This window comes from Rutidosis leptorrhynchoides, chromosome 7, assembly GCF_046630445.1.
Source record: "Rutidosis leptorrhynchoides isolate AG116_Rl617_1_P2 chromosome 7, CSIRO_AGI_Rlap_v1, whole genome shotgun sequence".
NCBI classification, from domain to species: Eukaryota; Viridiplantae; Streptophyta; class Magnoliopsida; order Asterales; family Asteraceae; genus Rutidosis; species Rutidosis leptorrhynchoides.
Genome location: NC_092339.1, coordinates 34952055 through 34976811, shown reverse-complemented (window position 1 = coordinate 34976811; position 24757 = coordinate 34952055).

Here is a 24757-nt window from a genome sequence, read left to right as displayed (position 1 = left end):
GACGGGTCCCTCAGTGCCACTGAAGTAGTGTGGCTTGCAGTTTTGAAATTCCTTGTAAGTACACCCATCTCGAACGACAGGTGGATTGACAGGCGGTGGTGGTGGAACTTGGGGTTGTCTTTCAGCTAGTGCTGCAGCGACTCGCTCGTTAATCATTTCCTCAATTTGTGCCGCGGTGGGGATAGATCTCCCGTTGGCCATGATGTTCTATACAAACATTTTGACTCAAGTCAAAATCCATTATGCAAATAATAATAGTACATTATATAACAACCAACATGAAAACAGCACAACACATGTTGATTAAATAACGCTAGCAGATATAAGTACCACAAAACCATGAGATGATAACGTAAATAGAACACTTGCGCAAGAAGTAAGCAACACAAATTCCATTCATTAATGATAATAGGTTCATACATTACAATAAGTTCGTACATTACATAAGTGAAATATGAAATTACAAAAGAAATTACAATACAGAATCTAGTACAAAGTCCTACGGCGATGGTGGGTACAAGATGTCCAAAACATGAGCCAACTGCTCCTCGAGCTCAGTAACTCGAGTCTGGAGAATCTCAATCTCCCGCCTCATTTCCTCATTAGAGGAAGGTGATGGGGCAGGTGGTGCTGGCGGTGCAGGTTGAGCCGGTGGTGCTGAAGTGGATGGTCCGGCTCTGGGTGGAGACGGTAATATCTGTGGATCGGCGGGGTACGGCACCAGCCGTTTACGTGCAGTGATCCTACGACGCCGACCATAAGCGTCAGTGACAGTACGACCAGGAATTATGCCAGCGAAGCGATACCGCTTCTTCGGCGGGGTAGAAGGTGCCTGAATCGGTCGGTCAGCGGGATCCTCCTCATCACTGGAGTCGTCAGATGAGGTGTCGTCTGAAGAAGCTTCGGTGGAAGAACCGTCGTCTGAATCATGCGGTGGTGGCGCGGGTGGCTCAACATATCCGAAAGCGGCCAACATCTGTCGGTGTTGGCCTGGCGTAATCACGGCTAAGCGGCCGTCGGCAGTGCGTCGGCAAGGTGTGCGCCAGTGATTACGGAAGGGTCCTTCCCCGAACTCCGCGGGGATCTCCATGCCACCAATGCGAGCCAGTTGCCTCAGGGGTCTGGAAGAAGACGCCGGGATAGGCACACTAGAGCTAGCTCCAGAACTAGAGGCGCCGGGGTCGCCAGTGGGTGTCGGGGCCGGAATGTCGGCAGCAGCAGCAGCAACAGGTGCAGCAGTGGGTGGAACAACGGGGCCTGAGCCGCTCGGGATGTCAGTAGGTGGAACGTCCGACATCTGAACAAGGAAAAATAAATTTTCCATGTCAGTATGTCATAAAGCAAGCAAATAATAGGCCAACAGTTTAAATCATGTATAACAATAAGTAGCATGGCAATATCAGTAATCGTACGAAACTAGCATGCAATCGAAAGCAAGTAATAGCATGCAGTAGTGAAATCACGTAGTAGTATACGGCATATAGCAGTAACAGTAAGCAGCAGCATGCAGTAAGTTCAGCGGAAACAAGTAAACTAACAAGTTGTAGATTAGCCCTATTAGTGAATCCTACTCGGGTCGGTCTTAGACTCACTAATGCATCCTAATTCCCTACAACCAATGCTCTGATACCAAATGTGACGCCCCGTACTAAATCATCATGTACGGACCATCAACAACAGGATCATTACAAGGTTAAGTACTATATGCGTTTTCAAAACAGAGTTTACATTCATAAATAAAAGTGACGTCATAACATACGTCAATTGTTTTACAAATCAAAAGTATGCTTCGCTAAGTAGAAGCATTAAATAAGTGTACGTGACCATAATGGTCGTTACATAACATAAGTTCATAAGTAAAAAGTTTGAATGCAACATAAGTAGTCATGCGATAACAACTCTAGGCAGCGGGTTCTACAACACGACTAGTAAGATAGCGGAAGCGACTTCAAGCACCTGAGAAAATACATGCTTAAAAAGGTCAACACAAAGGTTGGTGAGCTATAGTTTAAGTATAACAGTAATGTAAGTAGGCCACGAGATTTCAGTGCTACAACGAGCGTTTCAAAAGTATGTAAAAGTATATGCTTAACCGTGGGCACCCGGTAACTAACTTAACGTTTAATGTACCCCCTTAAAGTGCACTTGGCAAGTGCGTATAACCTCGAAGTATTAAACACTCGTTAAATGCTAGCGCTACTAGCCCGAGTGGGGATGTCAAACCCTATGGATCCATATCTAAGATTCGCGTTCACGGTTCAAAAACCAATGATTAAACGTTACCGAGCTAAAGGGAATGTTTCTGCCGTTATATAACCCACACATATATAAAGTTTAAGTACTCGTGCCTAGTATGTAAAACATAAAATCCGCATGTATTCTCAGTTCCCAAAATAAGTTAAAGTAAAAAGGGAATGCTATAACTCACAATGATTAGTAGTAATGGTAAGGTAGTAGTCGGAAAGTGGTGTGCAAGTAACGGTCCAAACGTCCTCAACCTAAGTCAAATAGCACTAAGTCAATAAGTCGTCTCAAAAGGTTTACAAGTACGTAATTAAGGTCATAAGGGTCATCATCAATCATCATTAAACAAAAGGTAACAAGTAAGACTCGTTTATGAAAGTCGTTTAAAACAAAGGCTGACTTCGGTCAGTCACCACGGCCTCTACCCTTACTGAATTAAGGTGAGACCAGTGGTCATGGCTCCGTCTATGAGTCCCTTAAGTGTGGTAAAATTTACAGAAGCAAACTCGTCTTGGTTTGACCGTGGCGACGGTCTAAGTGCGAGTAGGTCAGAAATTTCTGCACAACGTTAAAGGACATGGTAACGATCGGAGGGCCATAAATCCTAAACCGTAACTCGGATTAAGACGAGTCCTATATGAAAAGTTATCTACTCAAAAAGTTCTATCTAAAAATCAAGGTTAGAACAGCCCAGGTCTACTGGTCTGTTCCAGAAGCATCAGGTCAGTAGGTTTTGGACAGAACAGTGGGTTTTGGAGAGTTCCGGTTGTCTCGGTGCTTGATGTTCATCACGGTTCTCATCCTTGATGCGTATAGCTTCAAGTGTACAACTCGTTGATGTGTTAACATCATTTTGACCAAGGTTTGTCCATCATAACTCAAGTGCAAGTGTTGTAAGTGTTTGATGAACCAAGGTTACATGTAAGTTTATGAACAAGTTCATGAACACTAAGAAAGATCACAACCAAGTGTTGGATCCATGATACTTGCACCAAAGTGTAAGCTCTTGTTGGTTTCATGTCCTTGTTCAAATGTGTAGTAAGCAACTAACAATAAGAAATAAAGAAAATGAATGATAAGCCTAAACCAACCATGAAGGTGGTATTCTAGTAACATACAACAAACAAGAACACAAGTAACAATTATAAAGATTATAAACTTTAAATCTTTTGAAACAAAATATGTAGAACATAACTAGATAGATTATGTTCTTGGATGTTCTTGATAAATACAAGATATAAGATGAAGAATTCAAACTAGTAAGTTTGTTCTTGAAAGCTAGAAAGTAAGTAATAAATAACTAGTAATCAACACATGTAAACAAAGATTAAAAACAACAAAGCATGATGATGATTATGGTGCCTCATGGGTTCGGTTTTGTTAAGCAAGGAAGAGGAGAAAAAGTCTTCAAACTTACTTGCAAGAACAAAGAACTTTGAGAGAGAAAAAGAGAAAGATAATTGTAAGTAAAGTGTGTGTGTTTTGAGAGAAGACTTCAAATGAGTTGTAATGAGGAAATGAAGTCAAAAACCACCTTATGGAGACCCCAAGGCCGACGGCCTGCAGCTCCCAAGGGGGTGGGTGTGTTGCTTGTTGGTCACTAGGTGGAAAAGCTTGCAAAAGTTGGGTAAAAGGGTGGTGTTCATGGGGATAATGAGCCAACTATATTCCAATTCTATGTAACCAACTAGTTTAAGTTCAAGTATCATACTTACACTTGTAAGAGTGGGCTAAAGGTCCACTAATAATAGTAGGGTGGGCTTAGAAGCCCAAGTCATGAGTCCATTTCATTAATTAAAGCCCAAGTTCAATAAATCTCTAGTTAAACCAAATAAAGCCCAAGTAATTAATCTATCACCTTAGTTAATTAAAATGATTAATAAAATTAATCATGAATGTAAATAATATCTTAAAATATTATTCGTGCAAGTTCCGGGTGTCACAAAGACGTTTCAGGCATTTAAAGTTCAAGTACGGGCAATCAAAGCAACATGTAAATGTAATAACATACATTCATCTAATCAAGCGTATTAATAATAATAATTATTAATAAATAACGTTGGAAAAACCAGGGTCGCTGCAGTGCAGGTCTCCGCTGTAGTGACCCGAACTTTTCCATGTTTATATATATTAATTGAGATTGATATTTATATGATTAAATTTTTCCAACATGTTAAGCAATCAAACTTGTTAAGACTTGATTAATTGAAATAGGTTTCATATAGACAATTGACCACCCAAGTTGACCGGTGATTCACGAACGTTAAAACTTGTAAAAACTATATGATGACATATATATGGATATATATATAGTTAACATGATATTATGATAAGTAAACATATCATTAAGTATATTAACAATGAACTACATATGTAAAAACAAGACTATTAACTTAATGATTTTTAAACGAGACATATATGTAACGATTATCCTTGTAAAGACATTTAATGTATATATATATCATATTAAGAGATATTCATACATGATAATATCATGATAATATAATAATTTAAAATCTCATTTGATATTATAAACATTGGGTTAACAACATTTAACAAGATCGTTAACCTAAAGGTTTCAAAACAACACTTACATGTAACGACTAACGATGACTTAACGACTCAGTTAAAATGTATATACATGTAGTGTTTTAATATGTATTTATACACTTTTGAAAGACTTCAATACACTTATCAAAATACTTCTACTTAACAAAAATGCTTACAATTACATCCTCGTTCAGTTTCATCAACAATTCTACTCGTATGCACCCGTATTCGTACTCGTACAATACACAGCTTTTAGATGTATGTACTATTGGTCTATACACTCCAATGATCATCTCTTAGCAGCCCATGTGAGTCACCTAACACATGTGGGAACCATCATTTGGCAACTAGCATGAAATATCTCATAAAATTACAAAAATATGAGTAATCATTCATGACTTATTTACATGAAAACAAAATTACATATCCTTTATATCTAATCCATACACCAACGACCAAAAACACCTACAAACACTTTCATTCTTCAATTTTCTTCATCTAATTGATCTCTCTCAAGTTCTATCTTCATGTTCTAAGTGTTCTTCATATATTCTACAAGTTCTAGTTACATAAAATCAAGAATACTTTCAAGTTTGCTAGCTCACTTCCAATCTTGTAAGGTGATCATCCAACCTCAAGAAATCTTTGTTTCTTACAGTAGGTTATCATTCTAATACAAGGTAATAATCATATTCAAACTTTGGTTCAATTTCTATAACTATAACAATCTTATTTCAAGTGATGATCATACTTGAACTTGTTTTCGTGTCATGATTTTGCTTCAAGAACTTCGAGCCATCCAAGGATCCATTGAATCTAAATCCATTTTTATCCTTTCCAGTAGGTTTATACAAGGAACTTAAGGTAGTAATGATGTTCATAACATCATTCAATTCATACATATAAAGCTATCTTATTTGAAGGTTTAAACTTGTAATCACTAGAACATAGTTTAGTTAATTCTAAACTTGTTCGCAAAAAAAAGTTAATCCTTCCAACTTGACTTTTAAAATCAACTAAACACATGTTCTATATCTATATGATATGCTAACTTAATGATTTAAAACCTGGAAACACGAAAAACACCGTAAAACCGGATTTACGCCGTCGTAGTAACACCGCGGGCTGTTTTGGGTTAGTTAATTAAAAACCATGATAAACTTTGATTTAAAATTTGTTATTCTGAGAAAATGATTTTTATTATGAACATGAAACTATATCCAAAAATTATGGTTAAACTCAAAGTGGAAGTATGTTTTCTAAAATGGTCATCTAGACGTCGTTCTTTCGACTGAAATGACTACCTTTACAAAAACGACTTGTAACTTATTTTTCCGACTATAAACCTATACTTTTCTGTTTATATTCATAAAATAGAGTTCAATATGAAACCATAGCAATTTGATTCACTCAAAATGGATTTAAAATGAAGAAGTTATGGGTAAAACAAGATTGAATAATTATTCTCATTTTAGCTACGTGAAAATTGGTAACAAATCTATTCCAACCACAACTTAATCAACTTGTATTGTATATTATGTAATCTTGAGATACCATAGACACGTATACAATGTTTCGACCTATCATGTCTACACATCTATATATATTTCGGAACAACCATAGACACTCTATATGTGAATGTTGGAGTTAGCTATACAGGGTTGAGGTTGATTCCAAAATATATATAGTTTGAGTTGTGATCAATACTGAGATACTTATACACTGGGTCGTGGATTGATTCAAGATAATATTTATCGATTTATTTCTGTACATCTAACTGTGGACAACTAGTTGTAGGTTACTAACGAGGACAGCTGACTTAATAAACTTAAAACATCAAAATATATTAAAAGTGTTGTAAATATATTTTGAACATACTTTGATATATATGTATATATTGTTATAGGTTCGTGAATCAACAAGTGGCCAAGTCTTACTTCCCGACGAAGTAAAAATCTGTGAAAGTGAGTTATAGTCCCACTTTTAAAATCTAATATTTTTGGGATGAGAATACATGCAGGTTTTATAAATGATTTACAAAATAGACATAAGTACGTGAAACTACATTCTATGGTTGAATTATCGAAATCGAATATGTCCCTTTTTATTAAGTCTGGTAATCTAAGAATTAGGGAACAGACACCCTAATTGACGCGAATCCTAAAGATAGATCTATCGGGCCCAACAAGCCCCATCCAAAGTACCGGATGCTTTAGTACTTCGAAATTTATATCATATCCGAAGGGTGTCCCGGAATGATGGGGATATTCTTATATATGCATCTTGTTAATGTCGGTTACCAGGTGTTCACCATATGAATGATTTTTATCTCGATGTATGGGATGTATATTGAAATATGAAATCTTGTGGTCTATTATTATGATTTGATATATATAGGTTAAACCTATAACTCACCAACATTTTTGTTGACGTTTTAAGCATGTTTATTCTCAGGTGATTATTAAGAGCTTCCGCTGTCGCATACTTAAATAAGGACGAGATTTGGAGTCCATGCTTGTATGATATTGTGTAAAAACTGCATTCAAGAAACTTATTTTGTTGTAACATATTTGTATTGTAAACCATTATGTAATGGTCGTGTGTAAACAGGATATTTTAGATTATCATTATTTGATAATCTACGTAAAGCTTTTTAAACCTTTATTGATGAAATAAAGGTTATGGTTTGTTTTAAAATGAATGCAGTCTTTAAAAAACGTCTCATATAGAGGTCAAAACCTCGCAACGAAATCAATTAATATGGAACGTTTTTAATCAATAAGAACGGGACATTTCATCCGCTTTGTTGGAGTGAAGTGGGGGATAGACAGATTACGGGTCCGGAGATTATACAAGAAACTACCGAGAAGATCATCCAAATTCAACAACGGTTGAAAACCACCCAAAGTCGACAAAAGAGCTACGCTGACATTAAAAGAAAAGATATAGAATTTGAAATTGGAGAGATGGTCATGCTTAAAGTTGCACCTTGGAAAGGCGTTGTTCGATTTGGTAAACGAGGGAAATTAAATCCAAGGTATATTGGACCATTCAAGATTATTGATCGTGTCGGACCAGTAGCTTACCGACTTGAGTTACCTCAACAACTCGCGGCTGTACATAACACTTTTCACGTCTCGAATTTGAAGAAATGTTTTGCTAAAGAAGATCTCACTATTCCGTTAGATGAAATCCAAATCAACGAAAAACTTCAATTCATCGAAGAACCCGTCGAAATAATGGATCGTGAGGTTAAAAGACTTAAGCAAAACAAGATACCAATTGTTAAGGTTCAATGGAATGCTCGTAGAGGACCCGAGTTCACCTGGGAGCGTGAAGATCAGATGAAGAAGAAATACCCGCATCTATTTCCAGAAGATTCGTCAACACCTTCAACAGCTTAAAATTTCAGGACGAAATTTATTTAACGGGTAGGTACTGTAGTGACCCGAACTTTTCCATGTTTATATATATTAATTGAGATTGATATTTACATGATTAAATGTTTCCAACATGTTAAGCAATCAAACTTGTTAAGACTTGATTAATTGAAATATGTTTCATATAGACAATTGACCACCCAAGTTGACCGGTGATTCACGAACGTTAAAACTTGTAAAAACTATATGATGACATATATATGGATATATATATAGTTAACATGATACTATGATAAGTAAACATATCATTAAGTATATTAACAATGAACTACATATGTAAAAACAAGACTACTAACTTAATGATTTTTAAACGAGACATATATGTAACGATTATCGTTGTAAAGACATTTAATGTATATATATCATATTAAGAGATATTCATACATGATAATTTCATGATAATATAATAATTTAAAATCTCATTTGATATTATAAACATTGGGTTAACAACATTTAACAAGATCGTTAACCTAAAGGTTTCAAAACAACACTTACATGTAACGACTAACGATGACTTAACGACTCAGTTAAATTGTATATACATGTAGTGTTTTAATATGTATTTATACACTTTTGAAAGACTTCAATACACTTATCAAAATACTTCTACTTAACAAAAATGCTTACAATTACATCCTCGTTCAGTTTCATCAACAATTCTACTCGTATGCACCCGTATTCGTACTCGTACAATACACAGCTTTTAGATGTATGTACTATTGGTATATACACTCCAATGATCAGCTCTTAGCAGCCCATGTGAGTCACCTAACACATGTGGGAACCATCATTTGGCAACTAGCATCAAATATCTCATAAAATTACAAAAATATGAGTAATCATTCATGACTTATTTACATGAAAACAAAATAACATATCCTTTATATCTAATCCATACACCAACGACCAAAAACACCTACAAACACTTTCATTCTTCAATTTTCTTCATCTAATTGATCTCTCTCAAGTTCTATCTTCAAGTTCTAAGTGTTCTTCATAAATTCCAAAAGTTCTAGTTTCATAAAATCAAGAATACTTTCAAGTTTGCTAGCTCACTTACAATCTTGTAAGGTGATCATCCAACCTCAAGAAATCTTTGTTTCTTACAGTAGGTTATCATTCTAATACAAGGTAATAATCATATTCAAACTTTGGTTCAATTTCTATAACTATAACAATCTTATTTCAAGTGATGATCTTACTTGAACTTGTTTTCGTGTCATGATTATGCTTCAAGAACTTCGAGCCATCCAAGGATCCATTGAAGCTAGATCCATTTTTCTCTTTTCCAGTAGGTTTATCCAAGGAACTTAAGGTAGTAATGATGTTCATAACATCATTCGATTCATACATATAAAGCTATCTTATTTGAAGGTTTAAACTTGTAATCACTAGAACATAGTTTAGTTAATTCTAAACTTGTTCGCAAACAAAAGTTAATCCTTCTAACATGACTTTTAAAATCAACTAAACACATGTTCTATATCTATATGATATGCTAACTTAATGATTTAAAACCTGGAGACATGAAAAACACCGTAAAACCGGATTTACGCCGTCGTAGTAACACCGCGGGCTGTTTTGGGTTAGTTAATTAAAAACTATGATAAACTTTGATTTAAAAGTTGTTATTCTGAGAAAATGATTTTTATTATGAACATGAAACTATATCCAAAAATTATAGTTAAACTCAAAGTGGAAGTATGTTTTCTAAAATGGTCATCTAGACGTCGTTCTTTCGACTGAAATGACTACCTTTACAAAAATGACTTGTAACTTATTTTTCCGACTATAAACCTATACTTTTTCTGTTTAGATTCATAAAATAGAGTTCAATATGAAACCATAGCAATTTGATTCACTCAAAACGGATTTAAAATGAAGAAGTTATGGGTAAAACAAGATTGGATAATTTTTCTCATTTTAGCTACGTGAAAATTGGTAACAAATCTATTCCAACCATAACTTAATCAACTTGTATTGTATATTATGTAATCTTGAGATACCATAGACACGTATACAATGTTTCGACCTATCATGTCGACACATCTATATATATTTCGGAACAACCATAGACACTCTATATGTGAATGTTGGAGTTAGCTATACAGGGTTGAGGTTGATTCCAAAATATATATAGTTTGAGTTGTGATCAATACTGAGATACGTATACTGAAATGTCCCGTTCTTATTGATTAAAAACGTTCCATATTAATTGATTTCGTTGCGAGGTTTTGACCTCTATATGAGACGTTTTTCAAAGACTGCATTCATTTTAAAACAAACCATAACCTTTATTTCATCAATAAAGGTTTAAAAAGCTTTACGTAGATTATCAAATAATGATAATCTAAAATATCCTGTTTACACACGACCATTACATAATGGTTTACAATACAAATATGTTACAACAAAATAAGTTTCTTGAATGCAGTTTTTACACAATATCATACAAGCATGGACTCCAAATCTCGTCCTTATTTAAGTATGCGACAGCGGAAGCTCTTAATAATCACCTGAGAATAAACATGCTTAAAACGTCAACAAAAATGTTGGTGAGTTATAGGTTTAACCTATATATATCAAATCATAATAATAGACCACAAGATTTCATATTTCAATACACATCCCATACATAGAGATAAAAATCATTCATATGGTGAACACCTGGTAACCGACATTAACAAGATGCATATATAAGAATATCCCCATCATTCCGGGACACCCTTCGGATATGATATAAATTTCGAAGTACTAAAGCATCCGGTACTTTGGATGGGGTTTGTTAAGCCCAATAGATCTATCTTTAGGATTCGCGTCAATTAGGGTGTCTGTTCCCTAATTCTTAGGTTACCAGACTTAATAAAAAGGGGCATATTCGATTTCGATAATTCAACCATAGAATGTAGTTTCACGTACTTGTGTCTATTTTGTAAATCATTTATAAAACCTGCATGTATTCTCATCCCAAAAATATTAGATTTTAAAAGTGGGACTATAACTCACTTTCACAGATTTTTACTTCGTCGGGAAGTAAGACTTGGCCACTGGTTGATTCACGAACCTATAACAATATATACATATATATCAAAGTATGTTCAAAATATATTTACAACACTTTTAATATATTTCGATGTTTTAAGTTTATTAAGTCAGCTGTCCTCGTTAGTAACCTACAACTAGTTGTCCACAGTTAGATGTACAGAAATAAATCGATAAATATTATCTTGAATCAATCCACGACCCAGTGTATACGTATCTCAGTATTGATCACAACTCAAACTATATATATTTTGGAATCAACCTCAACCCTGTATAGCTAACTCCAACATTCACATATAGAGTGTCTATGGTTGTTCCGAAATATATATAGATGTGTCGACATGATAGGTCGAAACATTGTATACGTGTCTATGGTATCTCAAGATTACATAATATACAATACAAGTTGATTAAGTTATGGTTGGAATAGATTTGTTACCAATTTTCACGTAGCTAAAATGAGAAAAATTATCCAATCTTGTTTTACCCATAACTTCTTCATTTTAAATCCGTTTTGAGTGAATCAAATTGCTATGGTTTCATATTGAACTCTATTTTATGAATCTAAACAGAAAAAGTATAGGTTTATAGTCGGAAAAATAAGTTACAAGTCGTTTTTATAAAGGTAGTCATTTCAGTCGAAAGAACGACGTCTAGATGACCATTTTAGAAAACATACTTCCACTTTGAGTTTAACCATAATTTTTGGATATAGTTTCATGTTCATAATAAAAATCATTTTCTCAGAATAACAACTTTTAAATCAAAGTTTATCATAGTTTTTAATTAACTAACCCAAAACAGCCCGCGGTGTTACTACGACGGCGTAAATCCGGTTTTACGGTGTTTTTCGTGTTTCCAGGTTTTAAATCATTAAGTTAGCATATCACATAGATATAGAACATGTTTTTAGTTGATTTTAAAAGTCAAGTTAGAAGGATTAACTTTTGTTTGCGAACAAGTTTAGAATTAACTAAACTATGTTCTAGTGATTACAAGTTTAAACCTTCGAATAAGATAGCTTTATATGTATGAATCGAATGATGTTATGAACATCATTACTACCTTAAGTTCCTTGGATGAACCTACTGGAAAAGAGAAAAATGGATCTAGCTTCAATGGATCCTTGGATGGCTCAAAGTTCTTGAAGCAAAATCATGACACGAAAACAAGTTCAAGTAAGATCATCACTTGAAATAAGATTGTTATAGTTATAGAAATTGAACCAAAGTTTGAATATGATTATTACCTTGTATTAGAATGATAACCTACTGTAAGAAACAAAGATTTCTTGAGGTTGGATGATCACCTTACAAGATTGGAAGTGAGCTAGCAAACTTGAAAGTATTCTTGATTTTATGAAACTAGAACTTTTGGAATTTATGAAGAACACTTAGAACTTGAAGATAGAACTTGAGAGAGTTCAATTAGATGAAGAAAATTGAAGAATGAAAGTGTTTGTAGGTGTTTTTGGTCGTTGGTGTATGGATTAGATATAAAGGATATGTAATTTTGTTTTCATGTAAATAAGTCATGAATGATTACTCATATTTTTGTAATCTTATGAGATATTTCATGCTAGTTGCCAAATGATGGTTCCCACATGTGTTAGGTGACTCACATGGGCTGCTAAGAGCTGATCATTGGAGTGTATATACCAATAGTACATACATCTAAAAGCTGTGTATTGTACGAGTACGAATACGGGTGCATACGAGTAGAATTGTTGATGAAACTGAACGAGAATGTAATTGTAAGCATTTTTGTTAAGTAGAAGTATTTTGATAAGTGTATTGAAGTCTTTCAAAAGTGTATAAATACATATTAAAACACTACATGTATATACATTTTAACTGAGTCGTTAAGTCATCGTTAGTCGTTACATGTAAGTGTTGTTTTGAAACCTTTAGGTTAACGATCTTGTTAAATGTTGTTAACCCAATGTTTATAATAACAAAATAGATTTTAAATTATTATATTATCATGATATTATGATGTACGAATATCTCTTAATATGATATATATACATTAAATGTCGTTACAACGATAAACGTTACATATATGTCTCGTTTCAAAATCATTAAGTTAGTAGTCTTGTTTTTACATATGTAGTTCATTGTTAATATAATTAATGATATGTTTACTTATCATAATATCATGTTAACTATATATATAACCATATATATGTCATCATATAGTTTTTTTACAAGTTTTAACGTTCGTGAATCACCGGTCAACTTGGGTGGTCAATTGTCTATATGAAACCTATTTCAATTAATCAAGTCTTAACAAGTTTGATTGCTTAACATGTTGGAAACATTTAATCATGTAAACATCAATCTCAATTAATATATATAAACATGGAAAAGTTCGGGTCACTACAGTACCTACCCGTTAAATAAATTTCGTCCCGAAATTTTAAGCTGTTGAAGGTGTTGACGAATCTTCTGGAAATAGATGCGGGTATTTCTTCTTCATCTGATCTTCACGCTCCCAGGTGAACTCGGGTCCTCTACGAGCATTCCATCGAACCTTAACAATTGGTATCTTGTTTTGCTTAAGTCTTTTAACCTCACGATCCATTATTTCGACGGGTTCTTCGATGAATTGGAGTTTTTCGTTGATTTGGATTTCATCTAACGGAATAGTGAGATCTTCTTTAGCAAAACATTTCTTCAAATTCGAGACGTGGAAAGTGTTATGTACAGCCGTGAGTTGTTGAGGTAACTCAAGTCGGTAAGCTACTGGTCCGACACGATCAATAATCTTGAATGGTCCAATATACCTTGGATTTAATTTCCCTCGTTTACCAAATCGAACAACGCCTTTCCAAGGTGAAACTTTAAGCATGACCATCTCTCCAATTTCAAATTCTATATCTTTTCTTTTAATGTCAGCGTAGCTCTTTTGTCGACTTTGGGCGGTTTTCAACCGTTGTTGAATTTGGATGATCTTCTCGGTAGTTTCTTGTATAATCTCCGGACCCGTAATCTGTCTATCCCCCACCTCACTCCAACAAATCGGAGACCTGCACTTTCTACCATAAAGTGCTTCAAACGGCGCCATCTCAATGCTTGAATGGTAGCTGTTGTTGTAGGAAAATTCTGCTAATGGTAGATGTCGATCCCAACTGTTTCCGAAATCAATAACACATGCTCGTAGCATGTCTTCAAGCGTTTGTATCGTCCTTTCGCTCTGCCCATCAGTTTGTGGATGATAGGCAGTACTCATGTCTAGACGAGTTCCTAATGCTTGCTGTAATGTCTGCCAGAATCTTGAAATAAATCTGCCATCCCTATCAGAGATAATAGAGATTGGTATTCCATGTCTGGAGATGACTTCCTTCAAATATAGTCGTGCTAACTTCTCCATCTTGTCGTCTTCTCTTATTGGCAGGAAGTGTGCTGATTTGGTGAGACGATCAACTATTACCCAAATAGTATCAAAACCACTTGCAGTCCTTGGCAATTTAGTGATGAAATCCATGGTAATGTTTTCCCATTTCCATTCCGGGATTTCGGGTTGTTGAAGTAGACCTGATGGTTTCTGATGCTCAGCTTTGACCTTAGAACACGTCAAACATTCTCCTACGTATTTAGCAACATCGGCTTTCATACCTGGCCACCAAAAATGTTTCTTGAGATCCTTGTACATCTTTCCCGTTCCAGGATGTATTGAGTATCTGGTTTTATGAGCTTCTCTAAGTACCATTTCTCTCATATCTCCAAATTTTGGTACCCAAATCCTTTCAGCCCTATACCGGGTTCCGTCTTCCCGAATATTAAGATGCTTCTCCGATCCTTTGGGTATTTCATCCTTTAAATTTCCCTCTTTTAAAACTCCTTGTTGCGCCTCCTTTATTTGAGTAGTAATGTTATTATGAATCATTATATTCATAGATTTTACTCGAATGGGTTCTCTATCCTTCCTGCTCAAGGCATCGGCTACCACATTTGCCTTCCCCGGGTGGTAACGAATCTCAAAATCGTAATCATTCAATAATTCAATCCACCTACGCTGCCTCATATTCAGTTGTTTCTGATTAAATATGTGTTGAAGACTTTTGTGGTCGGTATATATAATACTTTTGACCCCATATAAGTAGTGCCTCCAAGTCTTTAATGCAAAAACAACCGCGCCTAATTCCAAATCATGCGTCGTATAATTTTGTTCGTGAATCTTCAATTGTCTAGACGCATAAGCAATTACCTTCGTTCGTTGCATTAATACACAACCGAGACCTTGCTTTGATGCGTCACAATAAATCACAAAATCATCATTCCCTTCAGGCAATGACAATATAGGTGCCGTAGTTAGCTTTTTCTTCAATAACTGAAACGCTTTCTCTTGTTCATCATTCCATTCAAATTTCTTCCCTTTATGCGTTAATGCAGTCAAGGGTTTTGCTATTCTGGAAAAGTCTTGGATGAACCTTCTGTAGTAACCAGCTAGTCCTAAAAACTGGCGTATGTGTTTCGGAGTTTTCGGGGTTTCCCACTTTTCAACAGTTTCTATCTTTGCCGGATCCACCTTAATACCTTCTTTGTTCACTATGTGACCGAGGAATTGAACTTCTTCCAACCAAAATGCACACTTTGAAAACTTAGCGTACAATTCTTCCTTCCTCAATACTTCTAACACCTTTCTCAAATGTTCACCGTGTTCTTGGTCATTCTTTGAGTAAATAAGTATGTCATCAATGAAAACAATGACAAACTTGTCAAGGTATGGTCCACACACTCGGTTCATAAGGTCCATGAACACAGCTGGTGCATTAGTTAAACCAAACGGCATGACCATAAACTCGTAATGACCGTAACGTGTTCTGAAAGCAGTCTTTGGAATATCATCTTCTTTCACCCGCATTTGATGATACCCGGAACGTAAGTCAATCTTTGAATAAACAGACGAGCCTTGTAGTTGATCAAATAAGTCGTCGATTCTCGGTAGTGGGTAGCGGTTCTTGATGGTAAGTTTGTTCAACTCTCGGTAGTCGATACACAACCTGAATGTACCATCTTTCTTCTTGACAAACAAAACAGGAGCTCCCCACGGTGATGTGCTTGGTCGAATGAAACCACGCTCTAAAAGTTCTTGTAATTGGCTTTGCAGTTCTTTCATCTCGCTGGGTGCGAGTCTGTAAGGAGCACGAGCTATTGGTGCAGCTCCTGGTACAAGATCTATTTGAAATTCAACGGATCGATGTGGGGGTAATCCCGGTAATTCTTTCGGAAATACATCGGGAAATTCTTTTGCAATGGGAACATCATTGATGCTCTTTTCTTCAGTTTGTACTTTCTCGACGTGTGCTAGAACAGCATAGCAACCTTTTCTTATTAGTTTTTGTGCCTTCAAATTACTAATAAGATGTAGCTTCGTGTTGCCCTTTTCTCCGTACACCATTAAGGGTTTTCCTTTTTCTCGTATAATGCGAATTGCATTTTTGTAACAAACGATCTCCGCTTTCACTTCTTTCAACCAGTCCATACCGATTATCACATCAAAACTCCCTAACTCTACTGGTATCAAATCAATCTTAAATGTTTCGCTAACCAGTTTAATTTCTCGATTCCGACATATATTATCTGCTGAAATTAATTTACCATTTGCTAATTCGAGTAAAAATTTACTATCCAAAGGCGTCAATGGACAACTTAATTTAGCACAAAAATCTCTACTCATATAGCTTCTATCCGCACCCGAATCAAATAAAACGTAAGCAGATTTATTGTCAATAAGAAACGTACCCGTAACAAGCTCCGGGTCTTCCTGTGCCTCTGCCGCATTAATATTGAAAACTCTTCCACGGCCTTGTCCATTCGTGTTCTCCTGGTTCGGGCAATTTCTAATAATGTGGCCCGGTTTTCCACATTTATAACAAACTACATTGGCATAACTTGCTCCGACACTACTTGCTCCGCCATTACTCGTTCCGACACCATTTGTTCCTTTCGTTCTATTAACCCCTGGTCCGTAGACCTCACACTTCGCCGCGCTATGACCATTTCTTTTACACTTGTTGCAAAATTTGGTGCAGAACCCCGAGTGATTCTTTTCACACCTTTGGCATAGCTGCTTCTGATTGTTGTTGTTGTTGCGGTTATTATTGTTGTTGGGATGATTGTTGTAGTTGTTGTTGTTGTTGTTGTTGTTGTTGTTGGGCCGTTTGTTGTAGTTGCGATTGATGTTGCGATTGTTGGGATAATTGCTGCGATTATTGTTGTAATTACTGTTGTTGTTGTATTGGTGATTCTTATCACCGTTTTCCTCCCACTTTCTTTTGACTTGCTTCACATTGGCCTCTTCAGCAGTCTGTTCTTTAATTCTTTCTTCAATCTGGTTCACTAGTTTGTGAGCCATTCTACATGCCTGTTGTATGGAGGCGGGCTCGTGTGAACTTATATCTTCTTGGATTCTTTCCGGTAATCCTTTCACAAACGCGTCGATCTTCTCTTCCTCATCTTCGAATGCTCCCGGACACAATAGGCACAATTCTGTGAATCGTCTTTCGTACGTGGTAATATCAAATCCTTGGGTTCGTAACCCTCTAAGTTCTGTCTTGAGCTTATTGACCTCGGTTCTGGGACGGTACTTCTCGTTCATCAAGTGCTTGAATGCTGACCACGGTAGTGCGTACGCATCGCCTTGTCCCACTTGCTCTAGATAGGTATTCCACCATGTTAACGCAGAACCTGTGAAGGTATGCGTAGCGTACTTCACTTTGTCCTCTTCAGTACACTTACTTATGGCAAACACCGATTCGACCTTCTCGGTCCACCGTTTCAATCCGATCGGTCCTTCGGTTCCATCAAATTCCAAAGGTTTGCAGGCAGTGAATTCTTTGTAGGTGCATCCTACACGATTTCCTGTACTGCTAGATCCAAGGTTATTGTTGGTATGTAGCGCAGCCTGTACTGCGGCTATGTTTGAAGCTAGAAAAGTACGGAATTCCTCTTCATTCATATTCACGGTGTGTCGAGTAGTCGGTGCCATTTCCTTCAAAATAGTTAAATGGAACAAGTTAATCATATAGAATATTAAGAGTAGTTAATAGTATTTCGTAGCATAATATGAACTCATTTATAAAAGCTTTTTCTTCATATTAGCGTTTTATAAGTTTAAATTCGGGTAGTACCTACCCGTTAAGTTCATACTTAGTAGCTAATATACAATTCAACTACTACAATTCTATATGAAAAACTGATTATAATAATATTTCGCGTTCAAACTTTTACACAATATTTTACAAACTTACAATACCGCTTATTTTACATATAGCATGAAATATAGCACACAATAAATTTGATACAAGATGGTTGTGAAGATAATTCTAGCTAGTACACAAGTCGTTCAGCAAAGGCAATAAAGACACGTAATTCATACGTCCAGAAACAAGTCATGCATTCTGGTTTTACTAGGACTACTTCCCATCCTTGGTCTTGTGGAACATAACCGTTATGGCCGTTGATAAGACAGCGTGTTGTAACGTCGTCAAAGGGACGAGGGTTACGTAATGTCCAACAGTCCCGTAACAATCTAAAAACCTCATTTCTTACCCCAATTACCGACTCCGTCACTTGTGGGAACGTTTTGTTTAATAGTTGTAGCCCGATGTTCTTGTTCTCACTTTGGTGAGAAGCGAACATTACTAATCCGTAAGCATAACATGCTTCTTTATGTTGCATGTTAGCTGCTTTTTCTAAATCACGAAGTCCAATATTTGGATATATTGAGTCAAAATAATTTCTTAACCCATTGCGTAAAATAGCATTTGGGTTCCCCGCAATATATGCGTCAAAGTAAACACATCGTAACTTATTGGTTTCCCAATGTGATATCCCCCATCTTTCAAACGAAAGTCTCTTATAAACCAAGACATTCTTGGAACGTTCTTCGAATGTCTTACAAACTGATCTCGCCTTAAATAGTTGTGCCGAAGAATTCTGACCGACTCTAGACAAGATTTCATCAATCATGTCTCCGGGTAGGTCTCTTAAAATATTGGGTTGTCTATCCATTTTGTGTTTTTAAACTGTAAAATAGACAAGAGTTAGATTCATAAAAAAAATACTTATTAATACAAGCAATTTTTACATATATCATAAAGCATAAGAACACTATATTCCATATATTACACCACACGAATACAACTATCTTATTCCGACTCGCTCGTTTCTTCTTCTTCGGTTTTGGTTCGTTTTGCCAAGTTTCTAGGGATATATGATGTTCCCCTAATACGAGCCGTCGTTGTCCACATTGGTTTAGAAAAACCTGGTGGTTTAGAGGTTCCCGGGTCATTGTTACAACTTAAGGACTTCGGGGGTTGACGATACATATAAAGTTCATCGGGGTTGGAATTAGATTTCTCTATTTTTATTCCCTTTCCCTTATTATTTTCTTTTGCCTTTTTAAATTCAGTTGGGGTAATTTCTATAACATCATCGGAATTCTCGTCGGAATCCGATTCATCGGAGAATTGGTAATCCTCCCAATATTTTGCTTCCTTGGCGGAAACACCATTGACCATAATTAACTTTGGTCGGTTGGTTGAGGATTTTCTTTTACTTAACCGTTTTATTATTTCCCCCACCGGTTCTATTTCTTCATCCGGTTCCGATTCTTCTTCCGGTTCCGATTCTTCTTCCGGTTCCGACTCTTCTTCCGGTTCCTCTTCGGGAACTTGTGAATCAGTCCACAAATCATTCCAATTTACATTTGACTCTTCATTATTATTAGGTGAGTCAATGGGACTTGTTCTAGAGGTAGACATCTATCACATAATATCAAACACGTTAAGAGATTAATATATCACATAATATTCATATGTTAAAAATATATAGTTTCCAACAAAAATGTTAAGCAATCATTTTTAAAGAAAACACGGTCGAAGTCCAGACTCACTAATGCATCCTAACAAACTCGATAAGACACACTAATGCAAATTTTCTGGTTCTCTAAGACCAACGCTCTGATACCAACTGAAATGTCCCGTTCTTATTGATTAAAAACGTTCCATATTAATTGATTTCGTTGCGAGGTTTTGACCTCTATATGAGACGTTTTTCAAAGACTGCATTCATTTTAAAACAAACCATAACCTTTATTTCATCAATAAAGGTTTAAAAAGCTTTACGTAGATTATCAAATAATGATAATCTAAAATATCCTGTTTACACACGACCATTACATAATGGTTTACAATACAAATATGTTACAACAAAATAAGTTTCTTGAATGCAGTTTTTACACAATATCATACAAGCATGGACTCCAAATCTCGTCCTTATTTAAGTATGCGACAGCGGAAGCTCTTAATAATCACCTGAGAATAAACATGCTTAAAACGTCAACAAAAATGTTGGTGAGTTATAGGTTTAACCTATATATATCAAATCATAATAATAGACCACAAGATTTCATATTTCAATACACATCCCATACATAGAGATAAAAATCATTCATATGGTGAACACCTGGTAACCGACATTAACAAGATGCATATATAAGAATATCCCCATCATTCCGGGACACCCTTCGGATATGATATAAATTTCGAAGTACTAAAGCATCCGGTACTTTGGATGGGGTTTGTTAAGCCCAATAGATCTATCTTTAGGATTCGCGTCAATTAGGGTGTCTGTTCCCTAATTCTTAGGTTACCAGACTTAATAAAAAGGGGCATATTCGATTTCGATAATTCAACCATAGAATGTAGTTTCACGTACTTGTGTCTATTTTGTAAATCATTTATAAAACCTGCATGTATTCTCATCCCAAAAATATTAGATTTTAAAAGTGGGACTATAACTCACTTTCACAGATTTTTACTTCGTCGGGAAGTAAGACTTGGCCACTGGTTGATTCACGAACCTATAACAATATATACATATATATCAAAGTATGTTCAAAATATATTTACAACACTTTTAATATATTTCGATGTTTTAAGTTTATTAAGTCAGCTGTCCTCGTTAGTAACCTACAACTAGTTGTCCACAGTTAGATGTACAGAAATAAATCGATAAATATTATCTTGAATCAATCCACGACCCAGTGTATACGTATCTCAGTATTGATCACAACTCAAACTATATATATTTTGGAATCAACCTCAACCCTGTATAGCTAACTCCAACATTCACATATAGAGTGTCTATGGTTGTTCCGAAATATATATAGATGTGTCGACATGATAGGTCGAAACATTGTATACGTGTCTATGGTATCTCAAGATTACATAATATACAATACAAGTTGATTAAGTTATGGTTGGAATAGATTTGTTACCAATTTTCACGTAGCTAAAATGAGAAAAATTATCCAATCTTGTTTTACCCATAACTTCTTCATTTTAAATCCGTTTTGAGTGAATCAAATTGCTATGGTTTCATATTGAACTCTATTTTATGAATCTAAACAGAAAAAGTATAGGTTTATAGTCGGAAAAATAAGTTACAAGTCGTTTTTATAAAGGTAGTCATTTCAGTCGAAAGAACGACGTCTAGATGACCATTTTAGAAAACATACTTCCACTTTGAGTTTAACCATAATTTTTGGATATAGTTTCATGTTCATAATAAAAATCATTTTCTCAGAATAACAACTTTTAAATCAAAGTTTATCATAGTTTTTAATTAACTAACCCAAAACAGCCCGCGGTGTTACTACGACGGCGTAAATCCGGTTTTACGGTGTTTTTCGTGTTTCCAGGTTTTAAATCATTAAGTTAGCATATCACATAGATATAGAACATGTTTTTAGTTGATTTTAAAAGTCAAGTTAGAAGGATTAACTTTTGTTTGCGAACAAGTTTAGAATTAACTAAACTATGTTCTAGTGATTACAAGTTTAAACCTTCGAATAAGATAGCTTTATATGTATGAATCGAATGATGTTATGAACATCATTACTACCTTAAGTTCCTTGGATGAACCTACTGGAAAAGAGAAAAATGGATCTAGCTTCAATGGATCCTTGGATGGCTCAAAGTTCTTGAAGCAAAATCATGACACGAAAACAAGTTCAAGTAAGATCATCACTTGAAATAAGATTGTTATAGTTATAGAAATTGAACCAAAGTTTGAATATGATTATTACCTTGTATTAGAATGATAACCTACTGTAAGAAACAAAGATTTCTTGAGGTTGGATGATCACCTTACAAGATTGGAAGTGAGCTAGCAAACTTGAAAGTATTCTTGATTTTATGAAACTAGAACTTTTGGAATTTATGAAGAACACTTAGAACTTGAAGATAGAACTTGAGAGAGTTCAATTAGATGAAGAAAATTGAAGAATGAAAGTGTTTGTAGGTGTTTTTGGTCGTTGGTGTATGGATTAGATATAAAGGATATGTAATTTTGTTTTCATGTAAATAAGTCATGAATGATTACTCATATTTTTGTAATCTTATGAGATATTTCATGCTAGTTGCCAAATGATGGTTCCCACATGTGTTAGGTGACTCACATGGGCTGCTAAGAGCTGATCATTGGAGTGTATATACCAATAGTACATACATCTAAAAGCTGTGTATTGTACGAGTACGAATACGGGTGCATACGAGTAGAATTGTTGATGAAACTGAACGAGAATGTAATTGTAAGCATTTTTGTTAAGTAGAAGTATTTTGATAAGTGTATTGAAGTCTTTCAAAAGTGTATAAATACATATTAAAACACTACATGTATATACATTTTAACTGAGTCGTTAAGTCATCGTTAGTCGTTACATGTAAGTGTTGTTTTGAAACCTTTAGGTTAACGATCTTGTTAAATGTTGTTAACCCAATGTTTATAATAACAAAATAGATTTTAAATTATTATATTATCATGATATTATGATGTACGAATATCTCTTAATATGATATATATACATTAAATGTCGTTACAACGATAAACGTTACATATATGTCTCGTTTCAAAATCATTAAGTTAGTAGTCTTGTTTTTACATATGTAGTTCATTGTTAATATAATTAATGATATGTTTACTTATCATAATATCATGTTAACTATATATATAACCATATATATGTCATCATATAGTTTTTTTACAAGTTTTAACGTTCGTGAATCACCGGTCAACTTGGGTGGTCAATTGTCTATATGAAACCTATTTCAATTAATCAAGTCTTAACAAGTTTGATTGCTTAACATGTTGGAAACATTTAATCATGTAAACATCAATCTCAATTAATATATATAAACATGGAAAAGTTCGGGTCACTACATATACACTGGGTCGTGGATTGATTCAAGATAATATTTATCGATTTATTTCTGTACATCTAACTGTGGACAACTAGTTGTAGGTTACTAACGAGGACAGCTGACTTAATAAACTTAAAACATCAAAATATATTAAAAGTGTTGTAAATATATTTTGAACATACTTTGATATATATGTATATATTGTTATAGGTTCGTGAATCAACCAGTGGCCAAGTCTTACTTCCCGACGAAGTAAAAATCTGTGAAAGTGAGTTATAGTTCCACTTTTAAAATCTAATATTTTTGGGATGAGAATACATGCAGGTTTTATAAATGATTTACAAAATAGACACAAGTACGTGAAACTACATTCTATGGTTGAATTATCGAAATCAAATATGCCCCTTTTTATTAAGTCTGGTAATCTAAGAATTAGGGAACAGACACCCTAATTGACGCGAATCCTAAAGATAGATCTATTGGGCTTAACAGACCCCATCCAAAGTACCGGATGCTTTAGTACTTCGAAATTTATATCATATCCGAAGGGTGTCCCGGAATGATGGGGATATTCTTATATATGCATCTTGTTAATGTCGGTTACCAGGTGTTCACCATATGAATGATTTTTATCTCTATGTATGGGATGTGTATTGAAATATGAAATCTTGTGGTCTATTATTATGATTTGATATATATAGGTTAAACCTATAACTCACCAACATTTTTGTTGACGTTTTAAGCATGTTTATTCTCAGGTGATTATTAAGAGCTTCCGCTGTCGCATACTTAAATAAGGACGATATTTGGAGTCCATGCTTGTATGATATTGTGTAAAAACTGCATTCAAGAAACTTATTTTGTTGTAACATATTTGTATTGTAAACCATTATGTAATGGTCGTGTGTAAACAGGATATTTTAGATTATCATTATTTGATAATCTACGTAAAGTCTTTTAAACCTTTATTGATGAAATAAAGGTTATGGTTTGTTTTAAAAATGAATACAGTCTTTGAAAAACGTCTCATATAGAGGTCAAAACCTCGCAACGAAATCAATTAATATGGAACGTTTTTAATCAATAAGAACGGGACATTTCAAAACATGCCTTCAAAGAATCTAAATGATTCAGTACCTGCTGAAGTCATTAAAGGAATACCTTGCTCTTGACTCTAAACCCCTGCGGACAATATTTTTCATCATCCTCTGATATTAGAAATTCTAAGATATCATCATATCTTTCATTATAAATATCCTCCATATTTCTG